The sequence below is a fragment of the Delphinapterus leucas genome, chromosome 18, assembly GCF_059928025.1.
Source record: "Delphinapterus leucas isolate spDelLeu-1000000601 "Yukka" chromosome 18, BTC_Dleu_Yukka2, whole genome shotgun sequence".
Lineage (NCBI taxonomy): Eukaryota > Metazoa > Chordata > Mammalia > Artiodactyla > Monodontidae > Delphinapterus > Delphinapterus leucas.
In genome coordinates this window covers 25,768,624-25,795,274 of record NC_143146.1, presented here as the reverse complement: position 1 = coordinate 25,795,274, position 26,651 = coordinate 25,768,624, and the positions used below count along the sequence as shown (strand labels likewise).

General features: G+C 38.3%; 1 long non-coding RNA gene across 1 annotated transcript in view; it reads left to right on the top strand.

Annotated features, from left to right (window-relative positions):
* Positions 1-24,291, top strand: part of LOC149746832 (uncharacterized) — a 144,754-nt gene extending 120,463 nt beyond the window's left edge. Inside the window, exon 3 of the long non-coding RNA XR_016388654.1 lies at positions 22,758-24,291. This is a non-coding gene — a long non-coding RNA (uncharacterized LOC149746832). The remainder of the gene's footprint in view (positions 1-22,757) is intronic.
* The last annotated feature ends 2,360 nt before the right edge of the window (positions 24,292-26,651 follow it).

Here is a 26,651-nt window from a genome sequence, read left to right as displayed (position 1 = left end):
CTTCTGGATCCATTCTCTTATCTCCGAGTATTATTATTATTATTATTATTATTATTTTTAACATCTTTATTGCAGTATAATTGCTTTACAATGGTGTGTTAGTTTCTGCTGTATAACAAAGTGAATCAGCTATACATATACATATATCCCCATATCTCCTCCCTCTTTTTTTTTTTTAACATCTTTATTGGGGTATAATTGCTTTACGATGGTGTGTTAGTTTCTGCTTTATAACAAAGTGAATCAGTTATACATATACATATGTTCCCATATCTCTTCCCTCTTGCGTCTCCCTCCCTCCCACCCTCCCTATCCCACCCCTCCAGGCGGTCACAAAGCACTGAGCTGATATCCCTGTGCTATGAGGCCGCTTCCCACTAGCTATCTACCTTACGTTTGGTAGTGTATATATGTCCATGCCTCTCTCTCGCTTTGTCACAGCTCACCCTTCCCCCTCTCCGTATCCTCAAGTCCGTTCTCCAGTAGCTCTGTGTTTTTATTCCTGTCTTACCCTTAGGTTCTTCATGACATTTTTTTTCTTAAATTCCATATATATGTGTTAGCATATGGTATTTGTCTTTCTCTTTCTGACTTACTTCACTCTGTATGACAGACTCTAGGTCTATCCACCCCATTACAAATAACTCAATTTCGTTTCTTTTTATGGCTGAGTAATATTCCATTGTATATATCTGCCACATCTTCTTTATCCATTCGTCCGAAGATGGGCACGTAGGTTGTCTCCATCTCTGGGCTATCGTAAATAGAGCTGCAATGAACATTTCGGTACATAAACCTTTTTGAATTATGGTTTTCTCAGGGTATATGCCCAGTAGTGGGATTGCTGGGTCATATGGTAGTTCTATTTGTAGTTTTTTAAGGAACCTCCATTCTGTTCTCCATAGTGGCTGTACCAATTCACATTCCTACCAGCAGTACAGGAGTGTTCCCTTTTCTCCACACCCTCTCCAGCATTTATTGTTTCTAGATTTTTTATGATGGCCATTCTGACTGGTGTGAGATGATATCTCATTGTAGTTTTGATTTGCATTTCTCTAATTAATGATGTTGAGCATTGTTTCATGTGTTTGTTGGCAGTCTGTATATCTTCTTTGGAGAAATGTCTATTTAGGTCTTCTGCCCATTTTTGCATTGGATTGTTTGTTTCTTTGCTATTGAGCTGCATGAGCTGCTTGTAAATTTTGGAAATTAATCCTTTGTCAGTTGTTTCATTTGCAAATATTTTCTCCCATTCTGAGGGTTGTCTTTTGGTCTTGTTTATGGTTTCATTTGCTGTGCAAAAGCTTTGAAGTTTCATTAGTCCCATTTGTTTTTTTTTTGTTTTTATTTCCATTTCTCTAGGAGGTGGGTCAAAAAGGATCTTGCTGTGATTTATGTCACAGAGTGTTCTGCCTTTGTTTTCCTCTAAGAGTTTGATAGTTTCTGGCCTTACATTTAGGTCCTTAATCCATTTTGAGCTTATTTTTGTGTATGGTGTTAGGGAGTGATCTAATCTCATACTTCTACATGTACCTGTCCAGTTTTCCCAGCACCACTTATTGAAGAGGCTGTCCTTTCTCCATAGTACATTCCTGCCTCCTTTACCAAAGATAAGGTGACCATATGTGCGTGGGTTTATCTCTGGGCTTTCTATCCTGTTCCATTGATCTATCTTTCTGTTTTTGTTCCAGTACCATACTGTCTTGTTTACTGTAGCTTTGTAGTATAGTCTGAAGTCAGGGAGCCTGATTCCTCCAGCCCCGTTTTTCGTTCTCAAGATTGCTTTGCCTATTCGGGGTCTTTTGTGTTTCCATGCAAATTGTGAAATTTTTTGTTCTAGTTCTGTGAAAAATGCCATTGGTAGTTTGATAGGGATTGCATTGAATCTGTAGATTGCTTTGGGTAGTAGAGTCATTTTCACAATATTCATTCTTCCAATCCAAGAACATGGTATATCTCTCCATCTATTTGTATCATCTTTAATTTCTTTCATCAGTGTCTTATAATCTTCTGCATACAGGTCTTTTGTTTCCTTAGGTAGGTTTATTCCTAGATATTTTATTCTTTTTGGTGCAATGGTAAATGGGAGTGTTTTCTTGATTTCACTTTCAGATTTTTCATCATTAGTGTATAGGAATGCAAGAGATTTCTGTGCATTAATTTTGTATCCTGCTACTTTACCAAATTCATTGATTAGCTCTAGTAGTTTTCTGGTAGCATTTTTAGGATTCTCTATGTATAGTATCATGTCATCTGCAAACAGTGACAGCTTTATTTCTTCTTTTCCGATTTGGATTCCTTTTATTTCCTTTTCGTCTCTGATTGCTCTGGCTAAAACTTCCAAAACTATATTGAATAAGAGTGGTGAGAGTGGGCAACCTTGTCTTGTTCCTGATCTTAGTGGAAATGCTTTCAGTTTTTCACCATTGAGGATGATGTTGGCTGTGGGCTTGTCATATATGGCCTTGATTATGTTGAGGAAAGTTCCCTCTATGCGTACTTTCTGCAGGGTTTTTATCATAAATGGGTGTTGAATTTTGTCAAAAGTTTTCTCTGCATCTATTGAGATGATCATATGGTTTTTCTCCTTCAATTTGTTAATATGGTTTATCACACTGATAGATTTGCATATATTGAAGAATCCTTGCATTCCTGGACTAAACCCCACTTGATCATCGTGTATGATCCTTTTAATGTGCTGTTGGATCCTGTTTGCTAGCATTTTGTTGAGGATTTTTGCATCTATGTTCATCAGTGATATTGGCCTGTAGTTTTCCTTCTTTGTGACATCCTTGTCTGGTTTTGGTATCAAGGTGGTGGTGGCCTCATAGAAGGAATTTGGGAGTGTTCCTCCCTCTGCTATATTTTGGAAGAATTTGAGAAAGATAGGTGTTAGCTCTTCTCTAAAGGTTTGATAGAATTCGCCTGTGAAGCCATCTGGTCCTGGGCTTTTGTTTGTTGGAAGATTTTTAATCACAGTTTCAATTTCAGTGCTTGTGATTGGTCTGTTCATATTTTCTATTTCTTCCTGATTCATTCTGGGCAGGTTGTGCCTTTCTAAGAATTTGTCCATTTCTTCCAGGTTGTCCATTTTATTGGCATAGAGTTGCTTGTAGTAATCTCTCATGATCTTTTGTATTTCTGCAGTGTCAGTTGTTACTTCTCCTTTTTCATTTCCAATTTTGTTGATTTGAGTCTTCTCCCTGTTTTTTTTTTTTTTGAGTCCAGCTAATGGTTTATCTATTTTATCTTCTCAAAGAACCAGCTTTTAGTTTTATTGATCTTTGCTATTGTTTCCTTCATTTCTCTTTCATTTATTTCTGATCTGATTTTTATGATTTCTTTCCTTCTGCTAACTTTGGGGTTTTTTTTGTTCTTCTTTGTCTAATTGCTTTAGGTGCAAGGTTAGGTTGTTTATTCGAGATGTTTCCTGTTTCTTAAGGTGGGCTTGTATTGCTATAAACTTCCCTCTTAGAACTGCTTTTGCTGCATTCCATAGGTTTTGGGTCATCGTGTCTGCATTGTCATTTGTTTCTAGGTATTTTTTTATTTCCTCTTTGATTTCTTCAGTGATCACTTCGTTATTAAGTAGTGTATTGTTTAGCCTCCATGTGTTTGTATTTTTTACAGATCTTTTCCTGTAATTGATATCTAGTCTCATGGCATTGTGGTCGGAAAAGGTACTTGATACAACTTCAGTTTTCTTAAATTTACCAAGGCTTGATTTGTGACCCAAGATATGATCTATTGTGGAGAATGTTCCATGAGCACTTGAGAAAAATGTGTATTTTCTTGTTTTTGGATGGAGTGCCCTATAAATGTCAATTAAGTCCATCTTGTTTAATGTATCATTTAAAGCTTGTGTTTCCTTATTTATTTTCATTTTGGATTTCATTTTCATTTTGGTGAAAGTGGGGTGTTAAAGTCCCCTACTATGAATGTGTTACTGTGGATTTCCCCTTTTATGGCTGTTAGTATTTGCCTTATGTATTGAGGTGCTCCTATGTTGGGTGCATAAATATTTACAATTGTTATGTCTTCTCGTTGGATCGATCCCTTGATCATTATGTAGTGTCCTTCTTTGTCCCTTCTAATAGTCTTTATTTTAAAGTCTATTTTGTCTGATATGAGAATTGCTGCTCCAGCTTTCTTTTGGTTTCCATTTCCATGGAATATCTTTTTCCATCCCCTTACTTTCAGTCTATATGTGTCTCTAGGTCTGAAGTGCGTCTCCTGTAGACAGCATATATATGGGTCTTGTTTTTGTATCCATTCAGCCAATCGGTGTCTTTTGGTGGGAGCATTTAGTCCATTTACATTTAAGGTAACTATGAATATGTATGTTCCTATTCCCATTTTCTAAATTGTTTTGGGTTCGTTATTGTAGGTCTTTTCCTTCTCTTGTGTTTCTTGCCTAGAGAAGTTCCTTTAGCATTTGTTGTAAAGCTGGTTTGTTGGTGCTGAACTCTCTCAGCTTTTGCTTGTCTGTAAAGGTTTTAATTTCTCCATCAAATCTGAATGAGATCCTTGCTGGGTAGAGTAATCTTGGTTGCAGGTTTTCACTTTCAGTATGTCCTGCCACTCCCTTCTGGCTTGCAGAGTTTCTGCTGAGAGATCAGCTGTTAACCTTATGGGGATTCCCTTGTGTGTTATTTGTTGTTTTTCCCTTGCTGCTTTTAATATGCTTTCTTTGTATTTAATTTTTGACAGTTTGATTAATATGTGTCTTGGCATATTTCTCCTTGGATTTATCCTGTATGGGACTCTCTGTGCTTCCTGGACTTGATTAACTATTTCCTTTCCCATATTAGGGAAGTTTTCAACTATAATCTCTTCAACTATTTTCTCAGTCCCTTTCATTTTCTCTTCTTCTTCTGGAACCCCTATAATTCGAATGTTGGTGCGTTTAATGTTGTCCCAGAGGTCTCTGAGACTGTCCTCAGTTCTTTTCATTCTTTTTTCTTTATTCTGCTCTGCAGTAGTTATTTCCACTATTTTATCTTCCAGGTCACTTATCCATTCTTCTGTGTCAGTTATTCTGCTATTGATCCCATCTAGAGTAGTTCTTCTAGGTCCTTGTTAAATGTTTCTTGCATTTTGTCTATTCTATTTCCAAAATTTCAGATCATTCTGAATTCTTTTTCAGGTAGACTGCCTATTTCCTCTTCATTTGTTAGGTTTGGTGTGTTTTTATCTTGCTCCTTCATCTGCTGTGTGTTTTTCTGTCTTCTCATTTTGCTTATCTTACTGTATTTGGGGTCTCCTTTTTGCAGGCTGCAGGTTCGTAGTTCCCGTTGTTTTTGATGTCTGTCCCCAGTGGCTAAGGTTGGTTCAGTGGGTTGCATAGGCTTCCTGGTGGAGGGGACTAGTGGCTGTGTTCTGGTGGATGAGGCTGGATCTTGTCTGTCTGGTGGGCAGATCCACGTCTGGTGGTGTGTTTTGGGGTGTCTGTGGACTTACTATGATTTTAGGCAGCCTCTCTGCTAATGGGTGGGGTTGTGTTCCTGTCTTGCTAGTTGTTTGGCATAGGATGTCCAGCACTGTAGCTTGCTGGTCGTTGAGTGAAGCTGGGTGCTGGTTTTGAGATGGAGATCTCTGGGAGATTTTCAGCATTTGATATTACGTGGAGCTGGGAGGTCTCTTGTTGACCAGTGTCCTGAAGATAGCTCCCCCACCTCAGAGGCACAGCACTGACTCCTGGCTGCAGCACCAAGAGCCTTTCATCCACAGGGCTCAGAATAAAAGGGAGAAAAAGTAGAGAGAAAGAATTAGTAGAAGTAGGAAGAAAGAAATAAAGAAGAAAGGAAAGAAAGAAAGGAGGGACGGAGGGATGGTGGGAGGAAGGAATGAAGGAAGGAAAAAAGAAAGAAAGAAAGATAAAGTAAAATAAAATAAATGTAATAAAGTTAGTTATTAAATAAAAAACTAGAAAAACAAAAACAGATGGATAGAACCTTAGGACAAATGGTGGAAGCAAAGCTATACAGACAAAATCTCACACAGTAGCATACACATACACACTCATAAAAAGAGGAAAAGGGGAAAAAATCATAAATCTTGCTCTCAAAGTCCACCTCCTCAATTTGGGATGATTCGTTGTCTATTCAGGTATTCCACAGATGCAGGGTACATCAAGTTGATTGTGGAGCTTTAATCCGCTGCTCCTGAGGCTGCTGGGAGAGATTTCCCTTTCTCTTCTTTGTTCTCACAGCTCCCAGGGGCTCAGCTTTGGATTTGGCCCCGCCTCTGCGTGTAGGTTGCTGCAGGGCATTTGTTTTTCGCTCAGACAGGACGGGGTTAAAGGAGCTGCTGCTTTGGGGGCTCTGGCTCACTCAGGCTGGGGGGGAGGGAGGGGCGTGGAGTGCGGGGCGAGCCTGCGGCAGCAGAGGCCAGCGTGACGTTGCACCAGCCTGAGGCACGCCATGTGTTCTCCTGGGGAAGTTGTCCCTGGATCCCAGGAACCTGGCAGTGGCGGGCTGCACAGGCTCCCCGGAAGAGGGGTGTGGATAGTGACCTGTGCTCGCACACAGGCCCCTTGGTGGCGGCAGCAGCAGCCTTAGTGTCTCCTGCCCGTCTCTGAGATCCGTGCTTTTAGCCGCGGCTCGCGCCCTTCTCTGGAGTTCCTTTAAGCAGCGCTCTTAATCCCCTCTCCTCGCCCACCAGGAAACAAAGAGGCAAGAAAAAGTCTCTTGCCTCTTCGGCAGCTCCAGACCTTTTCCTGGACTCTCTCCCGGCTAGCCGTGGGGCACTAACCCCTTCAGGCTGTGTTCACGCAGCCAACCCCAGTCCTCTCCCTGCGCTCTGATCTAAGCCCAAGCCTCAGCTTGCAGCTTTGCCCGCCCTGGCGGGTGAGCAGACAAGCCTCTCAGGCTGTTGAGTGACGGTCAGCACCCATCCTCTGTGCGGGAATCTCCCCGCTTTGCCCTCTTCACCCCTGTTGCTGTGCTCTCCTCCGTGGCTCCAAAGCTCCCCCCTCCGCCACCCGCAGTCTCCGCCCGCGAAGGGGCTTCCTAGTGTGTGGGAAACCTTTCCGCCTTCACAGCTCCCTCCCACTGGTGCAGGTCCCATCCCTATTCTTTTGTCTCTGTTTTTTCTTTTTTCCTTTTGCCCTACCCAGGTATGTGGGGAGTTTCTTGCCTTTTGGGAGGTCTGAGGTCTTCTGCCAGCATCCAGTAGGTGTTCTGTAGGAGTTGTTCCACGTGTAGATGTATTTCTGGTGTATCTGTGGGGAGGAAGGTGATCTCCGTGTCTTAGTCTTCCGCCATCTTCCCCTCTGAGCCGAGTATTATTATTAAGATTACATAGCACTCCCTCTTGTGAGAGCACCAGAATCTTGTGAGAGCACCAGAATCACAAGTAACTGCTGAACAATCATCGACAGGAAGACACTGGAACTCACCAAAAAAGATACCCCAAAGACAAAGGAGAAGCCACAATGAGAGATGGTAGGAGGGGCACAATCACAATAAAATCAAATCTCATAACGGCTGGATGAGTGACTCACAAACTGGAGAACACATACCACAGAAGTCCACCCACTGCAGTGATGGTTCTGAGCCCCGCATCAGGCTTCTGAACCTGGGGGTCTGACAACGGGAGGAGGAATTCCTAGAGAATCAGACTTTGAAGGCTAGCAGGACTTGATTGCAGGACTTTGACAGGACTGGAGGAAACAAAGACTCCACTCTTGGAGAGCACACACAAAGTAGTGTGTGCATCAGGACCCAGGGGAAGGAGCAGTGACCCCAGGGAAGACTGAACCAGACCTACCTGCTGGTGTTGGAGGGTCTCCTGCTGAGGCAGGGGGTGGCTGTGGCTCACTGTGGGGACAAGGATACTGGCAGCAGAAGTTCTGAGAAGTACTCCTTGGCGTGAGCCCTACCAGAGTCCGCCATTAGGCCCAGGAAAGAGCTGAGTAGGCTCCAGTGTTGGTCGCCTCAGGTCAAACAACCACCAGGGAGGGAACTCAGCCCCACCCATCAGCAGAAAGCGGATTAAAGTTTTACTGAGCTCTGCCCAGCAGAGCAGACCCAGCTCTACCCACTACCAGTCCCTCCCATCAGGAAGCGTGCACAGGCCTCTTAAGATAGCCTCATCCACCAGAGAGCAGACAGCAGAAGCAAGAAGAACTACAATTCTGCAGCCTGTGGGACGAAAACCACATTCACAGAAAGGTAGACAAAATGAAAAGGCAGGAGGACTATGTACCAGATGAAGGAACAAGATAAGACCCCAGAAAAACATCTGAATGACATAGAGATAGGCAGCCTTCCAGAAAAAGGATTCAGAACAATGATAGTGAAGATGATCCAGGACCTCGGAAAAAGAATGGAGGCAAAGATTGAGAAGATACAAGAAATGTTTAAGAAAGGCCTAGAAGAATTAAAGAACAAACACCTAGAAGAATTAAAGAACAAACAGAGTTGAACAATGGAATAACTGACATGAAAAATACACTAGAAGGAATCAATAGCAGAATAACTGAGGCAGAAGAATGAATAAGTGACCTGAAGACAGAATGTGAAATTCACTGCCATGGAACAGGATAAAGAAAAAAGAATGAAAAAAAATGAAGACAGCTTAAGAGACCTCTGGGACAACATTAAACACAAGAACATTTGCATTATAGGGGTCCCAGAAGGAGAAGAGAGAGAGAAAGGACCAGAGAAAAGGTTTGAAGAGATTATAGTCGAAAACTTCCTTAACATGGGAAAGGAAATAGCCACCGAAGTCCAGGAAGCAAGAGAGTCTCAGGCAGGATAAACCAAAGGAGAAACATGGTGAGACACATAGTAATCAAATTGACAAAAATTAAAGACAAAGAAAAATTATTGAAAGCAACAAGGGAAAAACGACAAATAACACACAAGGGAACTACCATAAGGTTAACAGCTGATTCCTCAGCAGAAACTGTACAAGCCAGAAGGGAGTGGCACGATATATTTAAATTGATGAAAGGGAAGAAACTACAACGAAGATCACTCTACCTGGCAAGGATCTCATTCAGATTCGACAGAGAAATTAACAGTTTTACAGACAAGCAAAAGCTAAGAGAATTCAGCAACACCAAACCAGCTCTACAACAAATGCTAAAGGAACTTCTCGAAGTGGGGAACACAAGAGAAGAAAAGGACCTACAAAACCAAACCCATGACAATTAAGAAAATGGTAATAGGAGCATACATATTGATAATTACCTTAAATGTGAATGGATTAAATGCTCCAACCAAAAGACAAAGGCTTGCTGAATGGATACAAAAACAAGACCCATATATATGCTGTCTACAAAAGACCCACTTCAGACCTAGTGACACATTCAGACTAAAAGTGAGGGGATGGAAAAAGATATTCCATGCAAATGGAAATCAGAAAAAAAGCTGGAGTAGCAATACTCATATCAGATAAAATAGACTTTAAAATAAAGAATGTTACAAGCGACAAGGAGGGCACTACATAATGATCAAGGGATCTATCCAAGAAGAAGATATAACAATTATAAATATATATGCACCCAACAGAGGAGCACCTTAATACATAAGGCAACTGCTAACAGCTCTAAAAGAGGAAATCAACAGTAACACAATAATAGTGGGGAACTTTAACACCTCACTTACACCAATGGATAGATCATCCAGACAGAAAATTAATAAGGAAACGCAAGGTTTTTTTTTTTGTTTTTTTTTTGCAGTACACAGGGCTCTCACTGCTGTGGCCTCTCCTGTTGTGGAGCACAGGCTCCGGACGCGCAGGCCCAGCAGCAATGGCTCACGGGCCCAGCTGCTCCGTGGCATGTGGGATCTGCCCAGACCGGGGCACAAACCCACGTCCCCTGCATCGGCAGGCAGACTCTCAACCACTGCGCCACCAGGGAAGCCCAGGAAACACAAGTTTTAAACGACACAATAGACCAGATATATATTTATAGGACATACCATCTGAAAACAGCAGATTACACTTTCTTCTCAAGTACACACGGAACATTCCCCAGGATACATCACATCTTGGGTCAGAAATCAAGCCACGGTAAATTTAAGAAAATTGAAATCATATCAAGCATCTGTTCAGACCACAACACTATGAATTAGAAATAAATTACAGGGAGAAAAGAGTAAAAAACACAAACACATGGAGGCTAAACAATATGTTACTAAATAACGAAGAGATCACTGAAGAAATCAAAGAGGGAATCAAAACATACTTAGAGACAAATGACAATGAAAACATGACAATCCAAAACCTATAGGATGCAGCAAAAGCAGTTCTAAGAGGGAAGTTTATAGCAATGCAATCCTACCTCAAGAAACAAGAAAAATCTCAAATAAACAATCTAACCTGACACCTAAAGGAACTAGAGAAAGAAGAACAAACAAAACCCAAAGTTAGTAGAAGGAAAGAAATCATAAAGATCAGAGCAGAAATAAATGAAATAGAAACAAAACAATAGCAAAGATCAATAAAAGTTCTCAAAGCTGGTTCTTTGAGAAGATAAACAAAATTGATAAACCTTTAGCCAGATTCATCAAGAAAAAGAGGGAGAGTACTCAAATCAATAAAATTAGAAATGAAAAAGGAGAAGTTAACAGCAGACACCGCAGAAATACAAAGCATCATAAGAGACTACTACAAACAACTCTATGCCAATAAAATGGACAACCTGGAAGAAATGGACAAATTCTTAGGAAGGTGTAACCTTCCAAGACTGAACCAGGAAGAAACAGATAATATGAACAGATGAATCACAAGTAATGAAATTGAAACTGTGATTAAAAGTCTTCCAACAAACAAAAGTCCAGGTCCAGATGGCTTCACAGGTGAATTCTATCAAACATTTGGAGAAGAGCTAACACCCACCCTTCTCAAGCTCTTCCAAAAAATTGCAGAGGAAGGAACACTTCTAAACTCATTCTACGAGGCCACCATCAACTTGATACCAAAACCAGACACAGAAACTATAAAAAAAGAAAATTACAGAACAATATCACTGATGAATATAGATGCAAAAATCCTTAACAAGATACTAGCAAACAGAATCCAACAACACATTAAAAGGATCATACACCATGATGAAGTGGCATTTATCCCAGGGATGCAAGGATTCTTCACCATACGCAAATCAATCAATATGATACACCATATTAACAAACAGAAGAATAAAAGCCATATGATCATCTCAATAGATGCAGAAAAAGCTTTTGACAAAATTCAACCCATTTATGATAAAAACTCTCCAGAAAGTGGGCATAGAGGGAACCTACATCAACATAGTAAAGGCCATGTATGACAAACCCACAGCAAACATCATTCTCAATGGTGAAAAACTGAAAGCATTTCCTCTAAGATCAGGAGTAAGACAAGGATGTCCACTCTCACCACTAGTATTCAACATAGTTTTGGAAGTCCTAGCCACGGCATACAAATTGGAAAAGAAGAAGTAAATCTGTCACTGTTTGCAGATGACATGATACTATACATAGAGAATCCTAAAGATGCCAACAGAAAACTACTAGAGCTAATCAATGAATTTGGTAAAGTTGCAGGATACAAAATTAATGCACAGAAATCTCTTGCATTCCTATACACTAACAATGAAAGATCAGAAAGATAAACTAAGGAAACAATCTCATTCACCATTGCAACAAAAAGAATAAAATACCTAGGAATAAACCTACCTAAGAATTGGGAGACTGGGGACATATATACACAATATGTATAAGATGGATAACTAATAAGAACCTGCTGAATAAAAAACAAAACAAAACAAAAACCTACCTAAGGAGGTGAAAGACCTGTACTCAGAAAACTATAAGACATGGATGAAAGAAATCAAAGATGACATAAACAGATGGAGAAATATACCATGTTCCTGGATTGGAAGAATCAATATTGTGAAAATGGGTATACTACCCAAAGCAATGTACAGATTCAATGCAATCCCTATCAAATTACCAGTGGCATTTTTTACAGAACTAGAACAAAAAATCTTAAAATTTGTATGGAGACACAGAAGACCCCGAATAGCCAAAGCAATCTTGAGGGAAGAAACCGGAGCTGGAGAAATCAGACTATACTACAAAGCTACAGTAATCAAGACAATATCGTACTGGTACAAAAACGGAAATATAGATTAATGGAACAGGATAGAAAGCCCAGAGATAAAACCATGCACCTATGGTCAACTAATCTATGACAAAGGAGGCAAGGATATACAATGGGGAAAAGACAGAGTCTTTAATAAATTCAGCTGGGAAATTCAACTGGACAGCTACATGTAAAAGAATGAAATTAGAACACTCCCTAACCCATACACAAAAATAAACTCAAAATGGATTAAAGACCTAAATGTAAGGCTGGACACTATAAAACTGTTAGAGGAAAACATAGGACGAACACTCTTTGACATAAATCACACCAAGATCTTTTTGACCCACCTCCTAGAGTAATGGAAATAGAAACAAAAAGAAACAAACAGGACCTAATGAAACTTAAAAGTTTTTGCACAGCAAAGGAAACTACAAACGATGAAAAGACAATCCTCAGAATGTGTTAAAATATTTGCAAACGAATTAACGGACAAAGGATTAATCTCCAAAATATATTAACAGCTCATGCAACTCAATAATGAAAAAAAACAACCCACTCAAAAAGTGGGCAGAAGACCTAAATAGACATCTCTCTAAAGAAGACATACAGATGGCCAAGAAGCACATGAAAAGCTGCTCAACATCACTAAGTATTAGAGAAATGCAAATCAACATTACAATGAGGTATCACTTCACACCGGTTAGAATGCGTATCATCAGAAAATCTATAAACAACAAATGCTGGAGACGGTATGGAGAAAAGGGACCCCTCTTGCACTGTTGGTGGGAATGTAAATTGATACAGCCACTATGGAGAACAGTATGGAGGTTCCTTAAAAAAACTAAAAATAGAATTACCATATGACCCAGCAATCCCACTACTGGGCATATACCCAGAGAAAACCATAATTCAAAGAGGCACATGAACCCCAGTGTTCATTGCAGCACTATTTACAATAGGCAGGTCATGGAAGCAACCTAAATGCCCGACAGATGAATGGATAAAGAAGATGTGGTGTATATATATATATATATATATATATATATATATATATATATAAAGGAACGAAATTGGGTCATTTGTAGACACGTGGAAAGATCTAGAGACTGTCATACAGAGTGAAATAAGTCAGAAAGAGAAAATCAAATATCGTGTATTAACGCATATATACGTAATCTAGAAAAATGGTACAGATGAACCAGTTTGCAAGGCAGAAATAGAGACACAGATGTAGAGAACAAACTTATGGACACCAAGAGGGGAAAGTTGTGGGGGAGTGTTGGTGGTGGGATGACTTGGGAGATTGGGATTGACACGTATACACTAATATGTATAAAACAGATAACTAATAAGAACCTGCTATATAAAAAATAAAATTAAATATAAAAATTCACCCCCCCCAAAAATAAAGGATTATATTTATTAAAAACCAAAAAGATTACATAGCATCCTTCAGTTTTTTAATGTGACTCTGGGAAACTTTGTCCCCAAGATGCCACATGTCTGAGCCTATGACTCTTTGCCCAGTAGTTTACCATGACTAATGACTAGATGATACACTTAAGGAGATGGACAAATCTTTCAGGCTGACTTTCTCCGATTGTTACTACCTAAAGCATCTGCTCTGATATTACTTCCTGATAGTTATTGTCAATTTACTAGAATGCAGCTGCTTCCAACACTTGTGCCCACCCATTGCTTACTCAGATTCTGAAACTTCACTCAAAATTCCCCCCCGGGGAGCTCCTGGGGGCCTCTGTGAAACAGGGGTCTGAGATTATCCCTGTGTATGAGATGCTGCTAGAAAAACCAAAGACAGAGTTGCACATCTGCAGGAATGAAGAACTTCCATGTCTGAGGGGATCAAGCAGCTCTTGAAAGATGTACTCACTGTTAACCCCCAGAACTGATCTGATGCCTTTGAACTTGAAACCAAAATGAACCAAGTCACATGCACTGTTTAAAATTCAGGGCACAGCATCTTGGGTGTTTTAAAACTAGGTGAGTGTACTCTTTCTGATCTGCATGCACACTTACTGGACTGGACTCTTCATCCCGGGCCCTAGGGTGGACCCTGTGGAGTTGTGGGAAATGCCAGATTGAAGAGAACTTTGTTATCAAAGATCCCTCCAAGTCTTGATCCCAAAATGTGGGATCATTTGAATATAAATTGGAAAATCCAGTGAAGTCTGAGTGGCAGTTGAATTTGAGCTGAGTCTCCTATGTTTTTTTTTTGTTTTTTTTTTTTGCGGTACACGGGCCTCTCACTGTTGTGGCCTCTCCCATTGCGGAGCACAGGCTCCGGACGCGCAGGCTCAGCGGCCATGGCTCACGGGTCCAGCCGCTCCGTGGCATGTGGGGTCTTCCCGGACTGGGGCACGAACCCGTGTCCCCTGCATTGGCGGGCGGACTCTCAACCACTGCGCCACCAGGGAAGCCCCTCCTATGTTTTTTAGAAACACTTTTTCTCATCGTAATTAATCAATGCTCACCATAGAAAATGCGGGGGAAATAGCGACCTAAATCTCATTAGGATATGTCTCTTTTTTTCTCACAAGCCTATTTCTTGCTTTCTATATAGCTCAGCCAGCACCAAAGGGGCAATGTGAGGAAAATGAATGTCATTGAAAATAATATGCTCAGGTTAGTATAAATCTGAATTCGTTTTATGACTTTGGTCTTCATGTTCGAGTGAAAAGATACATATTCTGCTCAACAGTGTCAAGTAAGGACACTGAATTTTCTGGAATAAGAGCCACCATTTATTTAGTACCTATTATGTGCTGGGAGAAATTAACTAAATCAGTTCCTAATTTGAACCTTGTGAGAAATGCTACCATTTTGTTGATGGAGATTCAGAGAGGTTGAAATATCTTTGCTGCTACAATACTACACTACACTATTATCATATTCTATTGGCTCATCAGATCTGCAGACTTAGAAATAAAGCATTGCTCACAGAGACAAGTGGTCTCAGACTTTGGTTTCCCTTTAAATTTGCTTTTATTCCTTCATTCTCATTCATTTATCCTCCTTTTCAAAAATATTCACTGACTGCCTCTTACATGGCACATTTTACTGGGACAAATATATGAAAATGATCTTTAAACTTTGAAGAAGATCATAATTCCCTGGGATACATGTTAAAAATGCAAACACACAGGCTCCAGACCTACTATATTAGACTTCTGGGAGGAGGAGAGGAACTGAAGCCAGCGAACATTTATGTATTGTTAGCAAACTCTTAGTTGATTACAGATTACTGTTACAGGAGTAACATAATCTCTTAAGTATCAGATAAAGAAAGAGTTTATTAACAAACATTTTGAAATCTCATAAGCCAGTTAATTTTACCACAAGTCATAGGATGCTACAATATTTCATTTCTTATAATACACAAATTTATGCTAATTTCTCTTCTTGGTGAACTCCTAAACTGGTAGCCTTGGTGTGTCAATTAAGCCCTCTAAAAATCTCATTGCTAGAAGAGAGAAAAACCATGTTACCCATAATTTAATAAGAATCAGATTTGCATCCAACTAAAGAACACTGTAATTCCTGTGTCTTCAAAAGTTCTTAGGGAAGAATAAACATTTTACAGAAAATATTTTGATCTAAAGTTTTATATTCAGTTAAACTAGCTTTCAAGTGTAAAAGCATATATTAGACATATTCAGATATGAAAGGTAAGACATGTTTACTAGTATTCTTTCTAAAAAATTACTTCTGTGGTACTGCATAAATATCAAAAAGAAATCCTAAAGTGAGAAAACATTACCAAAGCACGTGGCCATGCAAGGAAATCCTAAGGAACTACGTGAGGAATATAAGAAAATTATACAATTTGTGGTCCTATCTCAGGTTCTTATGCCAGAGGACCCAGATTTTCTCTCATTTCAGGTGCACAGGCTTACGTTCAGAAACTGGGTCTGAAGTTATGAATTTCCACTACAGTGACTCAAGTCACTTTTCCACTCAACAGACCTAGAGTTTTGTTTTGTTTGATCATATTCCTCAGGATACACTTTATATGTTTTCTCATATATTTTATTCTTAGGGACACAGTGATTAACTAGCCACAACCATGGATCCTTCTAGATCAGAAACTGTTTCTTCTTTCTATTATAGTAATTGTTCCCATTGTTCCCATCTTTTCTCTGAAGGTTAGATGTTACTATCTGTTCTTTGCCTCTGTGGCATTTTCTTGTTTCTACTGCAATCAGTGAATTCAACTCTGTGGCAGCATCTCCCAACTGCCATCCCCAGCCTGTAGAGGACAGCCACCACTGAGCTCCCTGTACCCGTGGGTTTCCTAGTGTCTTCAGGAGGGAAGTTTCTGAATCCCCTCCATGGATTTCACTGATGGTTGCTGAATAGGTTGCACATAATTGATCCACCTCAAGATTCCCATCTCCCTGAGCGTCTGAATTTCCTCCTCTAAAGCATGCCAGGGAAGTTCCAGCATCTGAGGCACACTGAATAGAGGTCATTATTGAGACAGAGCTTCAATTAACCAACCAAACTGTCACTGATTGCTACTCAAAATTTATACATTAAAACTAGAATCACAGGAATTCCCTGGTGGTCCAGTGGTTAGGACTCCATGCTCTCACTGTTAAGGGCCCGGGGTTGGATCCCTTGTTTGTTGGAGAACTAAGATTCCACATGCTGTGCAGCCAAAATGAAAAAAAAAAAAAAACCCCAAAAACTAGAATCACAGAGAGCACCAATGGCTTAATTCAAACACGTCTAACCTTATGTTCCATCATATTTGACCACCATCATCAGAAATCATTTACACCTGTATTCCCCAGATTTTTATTGAAATATATTAGCAAAGTTTTGTGAGCTCTTCAGCATATTCACTCTCTTTTTCCTAAGTGGTATATGTGCCAAATCCTTTCTCCCTCTGGGACATTCTGAGATCTGATTTTTTTATGAACCTGAAAACAGTGAGAAGTGGTAGAAAAAGTAAGGAAGGATAAGAGGCCTTCCCCAGGAAACAAACAACTAAAGAAAGGTTTTAATGAAAGGGAGGCAGTTTACTTAGACATGTGAGGAGGTGGCTGCTTCTAGCAAGGGTGACTTGGAGGGGCTGAGAGAAATGTTTCTCAGACTTGTCTATGTCTGCCCAAATATTCCCATTCCAAGTCTAAGGATCACATTCCTTTCTGACCAGTGCCCATTCTTGTTATGGAAGACTTGGAGAGTCAGGCATTTAACTAGCTTGTAATTTTGCAAATCACATAATTAAATTTGGCATTTTATCCTTAGCCATGGTGACAGGCAGAACAATGACCCCGGAGATGTTCATGACCTCATGGTCAGAACTTGTGAATTTGTTACCTTACATGCCAAATGGACTTTAGAGATGTGACTAAGTTAATAATCTTGAGATGTAGAGATTATTCAGGATTATTCAGATAGACCCACTGTAATCACAAGAGTCTTATAAGTGAAAGAGGGAAGCATGAAAGTCAAGGTCAGAGTCAGAAAGAGAGATCTGAGATGCTTCTGGCTGGTTATCAAGAAGAATGTGGCCATGTACCAGAAATATAAGTGGTCTCTAGAAGCTAGAGAGGCAAGGAAATGTATTTTCCCTAGAGTTTCCAGAAAGAACACAACCCTGATGACACAAATTGACTTTTTTAAAATTGAAGTACAGTTGATATATGACATTATTTTAGTTTCAGGTGTATAGCATAGTGATTCAGTATTTTTATAGATTTTAAAAAGTTTTATAGACTATTAAAAGTTTTTACAAAATAATGGCTATAATTCCCTTTGCTGTAAAATATAACTTTGTTGCTTTTCTATTTTACGTATAGTAGTTTGTATCTCTTAATCCCATACCCCTATCTTGCCCCTCCCCCTTCCCTCCGCCACTGGTAACCACAGTCTGTTTCTGTCTTGCTCTATATATTCGTTTGCTTTATTTTTTAGATTCCACATCAAGTGATATCATACGGTGTTTGTCTTTTGCTGCCTGACTTATTTCACTGAGCATAATATTCTGTAGGTCCACCCATCTTGCTACAAATGGCAGAATTTCATTCTTTTTTTAATGGTTGAGTAATATTCCATTGTATATATACATGCATATATGCATGGCCACTTGGGTTCCTTCCATATCTTGGCTAACGTTAAGTAGTGCTGCTACGAACACTGGGGTGCCTGTAGCTTTTCGAAATAGTGTTTTCAGTTTTTTACGGATTCATATCCAGGAGTGGGACTGTTCAATAAAGAGTAGAGAAAGAATCAGAGGCATATGTAGAATAACTAGTATAAAATATAAACATATTATTTAGAATCCTGATAATAATTAATACAAGAATTGAAAACAAACATGGATAAATATGGGACCACCAAGAGATGTGACTCAAAATATTACAGGGGCTTGAGAGGAACTGGAACAGGGGAACTTTATGCTTTATTTAACTAATAAGAACCTACTGAATAGCACAGGGAACTCTACTCAATACTCTGTAATGACCTATATGGGAATAGAATCTAAAAAAGAGTGGATATATGTCTATGTATAACTGATTCACTTTGCTGTACAGCAGGAACTAACACAACATTGTAAAGCAACTATATTCCAATTTAAAAAAAAAAGAAAAATGGGGTTATTCTTAGTGTGCTACTTGAAGGTGATATGCATTTTTATTTTAATTTAATAAAAAGTGAATCTGAATTAAAATTAATAAAAATTAATTAAAAAAACAATATCCAGTATTTATTGAAAACTTTAGAAAATGTTCATAAGTGACACAAATTAAGAAAATACAAAATATAAAGGCAGACTCCAGTACTGTAAAAAAATCTGAAAAACACCAAAAAGCATAGAGAAGGTAAATTAAAATCATACAATTCCATTATCTAAAGAAAATCATTGTTGACATTTTGATGTATTCTTTCATTATCTCTCACTTCTCTCTTCACTTATGTGTATACATGCATGTATATGTATATTTATATACCATACATATATAAGGGTAAATGCTGCTTTATGGATTTTTAAACTTAAAATACCTATTTAGAATTAAAATATTATTAGAAAATATATTTTAATGGCTACGTATTCTATGATATTTACATACTCACATATACATCATATATATGTTTACAATATATATCCTCTATATCATATATATGTATATAGACATACAGATGACTTTAAAATTTTCAATATTATAAATAACACTGCAATAAATTCCCCTGTATATAAATATCCATGTATATTTCCTTGTTTCCTTTAGGTAAATCCTCCCATTTATTTTTCATCTCCAAGTCTCCAATTCCTTGTGATCATTAATCACTGGCTTAAAATAACAGGTGTTTTCCCTTTCTACTATTTCCCCTGCTCCCACTTCCCAAATCTGCCTTTTCTATCTTTCCCCCACCGCCATGTCCTCCAAGGACCTCAGGGTCAGTGCCTTCTCTGGGCATCTCACCTCGCTGTTCTTCCTGGCCTTTTTCACAGCACTGACCAGGATCCCGCATCCGTTCTGGTCTGGTCTCACGGCCAGTACCAGCCTGGCTTGCCCTGACTGTCCTTGTCTCAAATCTTTTCCCAGGAAAATCAATCTCTTTAGAGCTTTTTATACAGCCTCTGTCTTTCAAAGGGGTAAGAAAAAATTTCTGGGCATAGTGCCAGCAGGAGATCTCACACAGACAAGCCAGACGTCCCACCTTCACCTCTTCCCCTCATTTTTCCCTTCCCAATACTTCCTGTTTTTCTGAGGCTATGAGACGAGAGACAAAACTGTCCCGTTTAATATGTAAGAGCTCCTTCACAATCACATGGCTATTTCCCCTGTAAATACTTTTTTTCACCCCCCCTTAAATCATTTAATTCTTTCTTGCCATCAGCACTGAAGTTAAAAGTCATACTGGGAAAAACCCCCACTTATGTAGGCAACCCTTCAAAGTTATTCACGGTGGAGCCGATCTTTCAGATGATAAAAAAAATCAGAGAGTGGTAATTCTGTTACATTCTAGACCTTGGGTTTCAACCTCATTCAGAGCAGTTTTTCAGCAATTTGTATTACTCGTTTTCATATAATCAAGCATGAGAAGAGACGTATTGGAATTTCTAGGGCCTGGATAATTATAATCACCTGCTTGTGTGTTCTATGAATTCTGTGGGAGCAGAAAGCTCACTTATATTGATGGATCATCCTCTCTTAAGACCCAGGAAGGCACTGTGTTTAAAGAGGTCACCACGGGGGAGGGAGGATCTGACCTCAGCACCTGGGGGCCTTGCCTGGCAGGTGGTGCAGTGACCTCTGGTGGAACAGAGGGCCAAAGAGCCATTATGGTCTGCAAGGGACAGCTGGGCCGGAACTCTTGAGGACTTTTATTTGCAAATTCCTTAAGAAGCACATCCTGCAATAAAATTTACCAGTGCCACTGAGGATGTAACCTATTGTATATTTATTTCAAATTGATCACAGGGAGATCAGCTTGGTGCTTTGTGACCACGTAGAGGGGTGAGATAGGGAGGGTGGGAGGGAGATGCAAGAGGGAGGAGATATGGGGATATATGTATATGTATAGCTGATTCACTTTGTTATAAAGCAGGAACTAACACACCATTGTAAAGCAATTATACTCCAATAAAGATGTTACAAAATAAAAACAAAAGAAAAAAAAATTTATATAAACACTTCTGACCTCATGCTTTTCTGACTCATTGCAACAGCTTTGTTTTTCCATGTGTGCAGGAATTTGTATATTTGTTTTTGAATCCTAACAAACGTTAATTAATTTGTTTACCTTTTATATTTCCACTTTCAAAAATGAAATGGAAATTGGCTGTATGAAGGGTATTGTTATGGGTTTAGATTAACAATACCAATATGAGTGTGTACAATACCAAATGATTAATAAACTTACCAACTCCAGCCACTGTTGAAGCATTCACTAGCTATGTGAACTGGCTGCTTATTCTTTCATTTTCTTCATTTGTAAAGTTGGAATGATAATAGTCACTTGCCTCATAGGATTGCAGTAATTACTCAAAGAGATAATGCTGTAAAATTCTTAGTTCAGTGGCTGGCACATAGTCATCTGAGATAAATATTACTATTATTAGTTTTTCATTATTATACTTTCATAATTATATTATTAGACCTATGCATGTCAGTGTGTTGACCAGCATCTCTACCCAGACAAGGTTGTATAAACTTTTTTCAGTTATGTGTTTACCTTATTACTTTCCTGATTACCAAGAGTAATAATAATAATATATATTGTTTTTCACTTTATAGAGCGTTTTTATATTTTATCTCATCCTCACTACAACAAAGTGAGCCAGATACTATAAGTTCTACATCCCTTTAATAAGTTTAAGTGGTTTACAAAAGTCCCTTCACTTATTTATTCATATATTTTAAGCTTCCATTACTAATATCTTCTGTACTATTATATGACCTTGCCCAACATTACAAGCAACGAAGTGGCAACACTAATATTTGAACACTGTTCTTCTGATTCCAAATCTCATACACTCCGTTGCCTGTTGAATGACACTTGGCCATCCTGAAACTTGCCAACCATCTGTATCATGACCATGTGAAGTAATCGCAACTCATTTACTAACTTTAGGGTAGATCGCTCATAAACTCTCCCAAACTGGTAAGAACCTAACACTTTTAAAAGATCTCACAACATGATTTCACAACTTCCCTAAGTTCTATGTTTTTATAAAATTACCTTTATGACAAAAAAAATTATAATTAGATTAAATCTAAGTCCCTCATGCTTTAGTTTGAGTGAATACGTTGCATGCCAGATACAGAGACAAATAAAGCAGGTAGGATAGAAAAGTCTGGGCTGTGGAAAGAGTGTTGTTATTTTAGACCTGAAGAAAATGAGGGCAAGGGCCATGCAGAAATCTGAGAAAAGAGCACTTCTGGTAGATGGAACAGCAAATGCAAAAGCTCCAAGAATGAAGGACAGCGAGAAAAGCAGTGTGTCAGGAGCAGTATGGGCAGGAGAAAGTTCTAGATCAGTTCAGAGAGCCGAGAGGAAGGAGCAGATTTTGTGGGGTCTTGGGACCATTGGGTGGATTTTGTCTTTCACTCTGAGATGTGAAGACGTGGACGATTTGGGGCTGAGGTGTGGTATGATCCGCGTCAGCTTTACAAGGTGAGAGTAAGGGACCGAAAGGGAGCTACTGCCTCGCCAGAGGTGACTTTCTCTACACCTTCACACTTTTGTATAGATATTATTTCCTAACAATTTAAAAAAAACAATTAGAACAAAATTGTTGATGGACTACCAAAAGCTGGCTTTCTTGACCTTTTGGAATAGTTATGGAATCAACTCTTCTGTATCTTACAGACATCCTGGATCTGTAAAACAGCAATCACACCACTTACTAAGTTAATGATTCCCTGACATCTTAAATATTTTACCCCTTATTGCTGTTTGCTTGTTCTACTGAAATCATTATTAGTAACATATACATATAACTATGGGTGTACACTTGAAAGTAAATATACATTACTTTTTAAGTTAGTAAATATTCATTTTGTACCATGAATATATGATGATCTCATAGTAGACAGTGAGGTAATTAGAGAAATTATCAAGTACTGCAAACATCCAATTATAAGCACTTTGAGAGTAACAATCATATATACCTAATCTTTATGTTTCTCTATGGACAGGAAAGCTCTTTGTATGAACCAAGTCTGGACCTATAATATGGAAGATTATGATCCACTAACCCTCCAGATGACAGAAGCAAAGGAAGTTAATTTGCTTGGGGTGAAAATAGTTAAGCAGATGTCATATAGCAGGTATGCAGGGGTAATGAAGAGTTTGAAAACTATCATTTTCTGTTTCTAGAAACTTTGGAGGCATTGACTTATTCCAAGAGAATTTTCGTGTCCTTATATTGAATTATCACTTTCTACCTAAAATAGCCATGATTGTTTTCTGTCACTTATCCTAGTTAAGACAACTTTCTATTCTTCTGATAACGCATTTCAACGTTATTAGGTCTAAAATCTGATTTAATGGCAGATACAGCACAGAGGATTAAACCAAACTTTACCAAAAGTCAAACAGGTTTGATTTGTTACTCCTTTTATTTAAGAGGCAATTTCAAATGTATGAATGGGCGATTCATTACAAAACACTACTGATGATTTACAAAGCCATCTTGGTTATTGCCTAATACTTTGTCCTTATCTTTAGAGAGATTGGTTTGTTTTAAATAAATAATCTGATCTTATGAAAAGCATTTCAAATACCATGCATTTCTATGTAATAGTCATCTTATTTAAATGTTAATAAAATCTGCATGTAGATTAAAAAAAATCAAAACATGAAAATACCAAAATGTCAATTTATAATACAGTGTTACAAGTGGATTAAAGTAGAAAATGGAGTCATAATACACCAAGGCTTTTTTACTAGTTTATGAAATCTTCAGTTTAGTGAAGCTTAAATCAAGACCTAAAAATATTTGGAATTGTAACTAAGTTACAAACAAATAAATGGTCTGCTCCCAGAGATCAGGAGTCTAATTGGAATTACTGACTCTCCATGGAGAGTCATTCTGCACACATTCATCCTGTAGTTACAGGGTTGCAAACAGTTTCTGTGTAAGTTTTTGTCTAGACTTATAAAAACTTTCAATAAAGCCATGGAGACATTCAATTGCTTCCTGTCTCACGGAAAAAGCTGTAGAACCCAAGTCATGTTGCCTGTTATAGGGTGATTTCTGAGTTTGTGGCCTTTCTTTTAGTGCTTCATGTGAATCAAAGAAAGAAAACCAGGAACTATTACTATTAATAATACAGTGGAAGAATTGTCTAGAAAACTTGCATTGAACAAGATTTTTACCAACTATGAAAGTAAGCAAAGTAATTATTTTATCATAATATCCTTATGGAGCACAGAGAGAATTTGGTATTTATTTATTCATTTTGTGGTAGTACCTTCATAACTATACGAAGTAAAATTTCCATTGCAGTGATATTGAAAACATTCCAGTGAGTCTGTCAAATAGCTATCCTCTATAATATTATTATAACTTTTTCTGTGATATATATATATATATATATTTTTTTTGCGGTACGCGGGCCTCTCACTGCTGCGGCCTCTCCCGTTGCGGAGCACAGGCTCCAGACACGCAGGCCCAGTGGCCATGGCTCACGGGCCCAGCCGCTCTGAGGCATGTGGGATCTTCCCGGACCGGGGCACGCACCCGTGTCCCCTGCATCGGCAGGCGGACTGTCAACCACTGTGCCACCAGGGAAGCCCCTGTGATATATTTTAAGTTAGTATATTTTCAAGTTAAGATAACATTTATACCATTGAAAAACTTACAGACAGAAAAAAATTATTTCTATATCTTGGAAGAGTTTTCACTTTATCTGTTGGACTTAAAATGTTTTTACTTTGCCAGAATTGTTACAATAGTTATAAAATATTCGAGTCTTAATAGTTACTAGGATGAGTTAATATGCCAATTTAAAATGCCCAGATGGATGGAAATCAGAGTTTAGAAAAGTTGGCTTTGCTGCTTCTTTGATCTCCAATCAAAACAATGTTGGGAGTGAGGATATAACAGAGGTTACAGAAGAACTCCTTAAACAGGCCTATGTGTAAGGAATGAAAACATAATCTGTTTCGAAAGGAGAAAAACTGTGAAAGTTTGAGAAGAATTTTCAGGTTAAGAACAAGGGCACGTACAGAATCAGAAAATAAAATTTTTAAATTAGGAAAGAAAAATAGTACAGTATGCCATGTAAAACTAAAAACACTTAGCTCATAAAACAAACCTGTGTAGGGCTGTCTAAACTAAGTAGAGCTAGGAATGCTGAAAGCACAGTTCAGATATATTAACTAATACAAAGTAGAAAAATGTCTATCAGATGTATGATATAGATTATCTAAAAACGTGACTCAAAACAGAACTGCCATCCTTCAAAGGTTGGTCTAAACACCATCTCCATCCAGAAGCCTTTCCTGAGCTCATCTGGATTTAATCTTTTTCTTCCTAGTGGTTTATCCTAACTTTGGTATGACAATTATTACTTTTTATCATGGCCCACCTCCTACACTGGACTGTCTCATATTTTTAAGTACTCTCCATAGCACCCAGAACTGTGCCTCTTATCCTGGAAGCATCTAAGTACTTATATAATTGAAAAAAAAATACACTGAAATTTATTTGGTACATACTATTACTATAAATTAGATGGTAAAAATTCTTGCTAGAATGTTCCTTTTCATTTAGAAGCACAAATTTTAAAGGTATTTTGCAAAGATTTTTTTCAGGTTCTTTTTTTTTATAGTGAGCAATAAAATGTTTCATCAATAAATTCTACTTTATCATTATGGCCTTAATATTTTAGCCAAATACATAATGAATGGTATCGATATAAAATACTTTCATACACTGACCACTGATAAATATAAGTCAAAATACGCCTGGATAAAACTATAAAAACAAAACACACTTATTATTGATGTCTAGATATACCTTGTGGACAAGGAGGTCTCATTAGGTGACATTTGTCAGCTTAATGAAGTTATAAAGGTCCAGGGTATGGCTGTCAGCTCTGAAGGCTCCGACACAGGTGAAAGACACATTTTTTACCATACTATACCATGAACTAAGGACTCAAGAGTGATGTATAATATAGAATTCTAATAAATTAATTTTTAGTAATAAGTTGCAGCCATGCCAACTTGCTTGGATGGGCCTTCCCAATCTCAATTTCTCTGACTGTCCCTTTAATAGAAAACATGTTTGTTATCTTTTTAGAATCCCAATATTCCATTGGCTAACATTAAATGTACAAAGTCACAGCATATGCCCATGAGTGGTCATCCTGCCTTCCTATTATCTGAGACTTATTGGCTTGCCATAAAATCTTCCATAACAATGAAGATTTTGAGATAAACAGAGTGTAGGAAAAGTCAAACTCATAGAAACAGACAGTAGAGAAATGGTTGCCAGGGGGTGGGGGAAATAGGGAGTGATGGGTAAAAAGATATAAACTTTCACTTATAAGATGAATAAATTCTGAGGATCCAATGTATAACATGGTGACTATAGTTGATAACACTGTATTGCATAACTGAAATTTGCTAAGACATAGAACTTGAACCCCAAAGATAAAATGTGAGGTGATGGAAGTGTTAATTAACTTCATTGTGGGGATTCTTTCACAATGTATATGTATGTATATCAGATCATCATATTGTACACTTTAAATACCTTGCACCTGTAGCAATTTCCATCCTGGAATTATTAGAAAAGGAGAACAAAGAAAGAAGAGGTGTGAAGTGTGGGGAGGGAAGATTATGAAATAAAAAGAAAGAAATCAAAGACTGGATATATCCCCTTCCTCATTGTCTTTGTCCATCTATTTTCAGTACAATATCACAATGTATTTACATAATTATTTGGATTGTGTATTTCTAGCATAGATGCAGAATTTATATTGTATAAACTTTCCCTGGTGAAAGTTGATGCATGGCCTATTTTCTTCGAGCAAAAGAACTATTGCAGATTTCCCAGGGCAGCTTGGCCACTCAGAAAT